The sequence below is a fragment of the Protobothrops mucrosquamatus genome, unplaced genomic scaffold (assembly GCF_001527695.2).
Source record: "Protobothrops mucrosquamatus isolate PMUCROS unplaced genomic scaffold, P.Mucros_1.0 scaffold749, whole genome shotgun sequence".
NCBI lineage: Eukaryota > Metazoa > Chordata > Lepidosauria > Squamata > Viperidae > Protobothrops > Protobothrops mucrosquamatus.
The window spans coordinates 85406-88893 of record NW_015387020.1 but is presented as its reverse complement, the minus strand read 5'-3'; the positions used below and the strand labels follow the sequence as shown (position 1 = coordinate 88893).

At 44.4% G+C, this 3488-nt stretch overlaps 1 pseudogene; it reads left to right on the top strand.

Annotated features, from left to right (window-relative positions):
• Window positions 1-3072, top strand: part of LOC107289687 — a 15652-nt pseudogene extending 12580 nt beyond the window's left edge.
• The last annotated feature ends 416 nt before the right edge of the window (window positions 3073-3488 follow it).

The following is a 3488-nucleotide window of genomic DNA, read 5'->3' as shown; positions in this document are numbered from 1 at the left end:
GTAGTCCAGGCGGGAGGTCACAAGGGCATGAGTGACCGTGCGTAAGGCGTCCCGGTCCAGAAACGGCCGCAACTGGCGGATCAGGCGAACCTGATAAAACGCTCCCCTGGTCACGGCCGACAACTGGTCATCCAATGTCAACCGTGAATCCAGGAGAACACCCAAGTTGCGGACCCGATCTGAGGGGGCCAAAGTTTCGTCCCCTATAGTCAGCGATGGAGTCAGCTGACTATGCCGAGGCGCCGGCAACCACAGCCACTCGGTCTTGGACATATGATAGGCTAAAGAAAAGTAGTAAAATGTGGATGCTGATTTTATAGGTTGGCTGTAAGTTCTGAGTTGCAAGCAATGAAATATTCAACATAAACTCAGTCTTTCTGATGCGACTTTCTCCTGTAAAATAGCAAATTAGGATCTTGTTATGTTCTGTTTTATGAAGCACCATCTTTTCACAGGTAGACAGAGCACTAACCACCTTGACATTATTTATTTCCAACATTAAATTCAAAACAATAAAAACAATTGCAATTCTGTCTCTAAAATATAAAACACACACACACAATTTACACATAAAATCTTCATACTGAAAGAATACTTCTAATCATGTATAACTTACTGCTCCTCTGCTGGTAGGGGTTGCTGCATCCAAGGTCAAAAAGAACTATTTGGGACAAATGTTTGTTTTGTATGGTTGAAAATATCTTTTATTTTATTTTATTTCAAAAGGTGGTGCTGGGCTTTGTCCCAGGAATGTGTTTCACTGTATCCAGATTGTACAGTCACCATTTTTGACCTTCCTAGAGTAATTCAAACAGTCAAGAAGCATTTTGTATCTCTAGAGAAACATCGGATCAATTTTTATGAAGGTTGGTGTAGTTGTTTTGGAGAAAGAGGAAAAGCATTTATTACTATTTCTTACTAAATACTTTCTTCTCTATAGAGGGAGAATGAAGCATCTCCTTTGTCTGCAGAGAAACAATATGAGGTATTTCCTCAACAGAGTCAGGACCCAGGGAAGAGCCTTTCCCTCAGTCTGATAGATTGAATGTGACATTTTATGATAGTGTGAGAATGACTTTGGGAGACAGGAGGAAAACTGTTGCCTAAGTAATAGGTCTTTCTCTTTCTCCCAAGGTCATTACCACATACCATCACACATTTCCTTGATGCTCTATAACAGTGGTGGCAAACCTATGGCACGGGTGCCAGAGGCAGCACTCGGAGCCCTCTCTGTGCTGTTGTGGTAATTTATAAATACCACGTGCCGTTGCCCCACCCTTGCCTCCCCCGTGACCCCCTCCTCTCCAGTAGCTCCCCTGAAGGAGACTCACCCTCGAGCATGGCCCACACGGAGCAGCGCAGCCAAGGACATGGCAGCCAGGCAGCGTAGACAAGACTCTGCCCTCATACCCCATTATGCAGTTGATACTGCAGGGCGTGGGTAGAGGGTGTGGCCGCCATAGCGCTGCTGGGCTGCCTGGGTGATCTGCGGCGGGCCCTGGAGGTGGTGAGTTGTCCTGTGGGCAGGCGGGGCGGGGGATGGGGGGCAGAGCGGGGGCAGGCAGGTGGGTGGAGCGGGGCGGGGCCAGTTTTTGGGCACTCGGTCTCTAAAAGGTTCGCCATCACTGCTCTATAAAGTACTTTAATTCAATAAATGTATTTGAATTCACTGAATGATCTGAATACTTAAGTATTTATACATTACCACTATTCTTTCGGAACATTAAAATGTAGACAATGGGTATTCACTTTTAAAGCCAAATTGAGATTATTCAATCTTGGGAATCACAGTGGTTTTGCTTTTGCTTGACGCTTCTTCCACAGAGGAAACTGTTATTTCAGATAAGCAAACCAGATGTTCCAATTAGTTACATTCTAGCCATGTCTACTTCAGAGTTTGATTAATGAAAAATCAATATTCACTGATGATATTTTTTTCCTTCAATTTTTCTAACGGGATTTTTTTTAAAGATCCTCTTCCGGAAGCTGAATTGTATATTTTAGCAAGAATCCTCCATGACTGGTCAGATGAGAAATGTGTACAACTTCTCAGAAAAGTGCAAAAGTCTTGCAAAACTGGTATGTACATGATAATAATCTGATTGCGTATTATACAGTTACACATTGTATTTTTTATACACATCTGAGTATGTCAAAAATATTTCTATGACACTGCTTCATGTATGGTGTTTCCCAGTCATCTTCACACACTAAAATAAACTGTTCGAGAAAATTTGTCCCAAATAGTTATAAACCTGTAATGAGGGAAGATACTGGACGTGACTGTTTTTTAATATTCCAATTAGGTGGTGGTGTTTTACTAATTGAAACTCTTCTGAATGAGGATAAATGTGGCCCACTGGAAAGCCAGCTCTATTCACTAAACATGCTCGTTCATACTGTGTTCTGTCCCCGTCCGACCCACACACCCAAACAGCCAGCCGAGGGTTAAAGACTTCTCCAGACACCACTTCACAGATAAGAAACTTGGCAGCAGCTCCGTAGCTGCCTGCCAAGACCTTTTACTCCAAGAACACAGAAACAAAAAACAATACACACAGTTTAAAGCCACAGCAAACTACTTCGCCAGAGATTCAGCTTTTGTCCGTCACAGAGGTCCAAATGGCCACCACCACCCTTATATAACCTGTGGGGTGTGGTCCAGTGACTCAGCTTAATCTCTGGCACGCCTCCTTTTCTGCTGTGCACGCTTGTCGCGCCTACACTGGCGTGGATCCAGCCACAACGCCTCTTCATCACTCTCCGAAACACCTGGCTCCTGGCCAATCTCAGAAACACCTGGCTCCTGGTCAAGCTCTTCTCCGTCGGGAGACACCGGAGGCATTGCCAGAGAGGAGGGTCCTGGAGAGGGAGGCCTGGCCATCTCCTCTCCTTCATGTTCGGAGTCTTCTTCCTTCGATAAGAGGGGCTCACAAGACGGAGCCACAACATACTGAAGGAAAAGAACGGTCACCAGCAGAATATAGCAAGCTCCTCACAGCAAGTGGTTTCAAGGAGACTGAAATTAAGAAATCTGGAAAGCTCTATGATGCCATTTTAGGAAGAAAATGATGGTTTCTTTCACCTTATTATCATAAATGCAGACCAATGAGATAATATGCTTTGTCTCAATGAAACACAGTTGGTTTTAATGAAACACAATTGATCTAAATCCCATTATAGAACAGAAATTATAATATTAATAAGTCTAATTACTAATGCACTGAACAAACAGAATACTTCAGGGCAGAGTCTAGAGCAGAGGTCCCCAACCATTTGGGCACCAGGGATCGGTTCCATGGAGAGAGGTTTTTCCGCAGACCGGACAGTATGTGGTTTTGTGTGCTGCCTACATCTCGCGAATGGGACTTTACTTGTTTGTGCAGCCCAGTTGCTGGCATGTCGTGGCCTGGTACTGATCCACAGACCGGGGGTTGGGGACCCCTGGTCTAGAGAGATCTGCTCAGCATTTTTTGTTTACTTTTTTC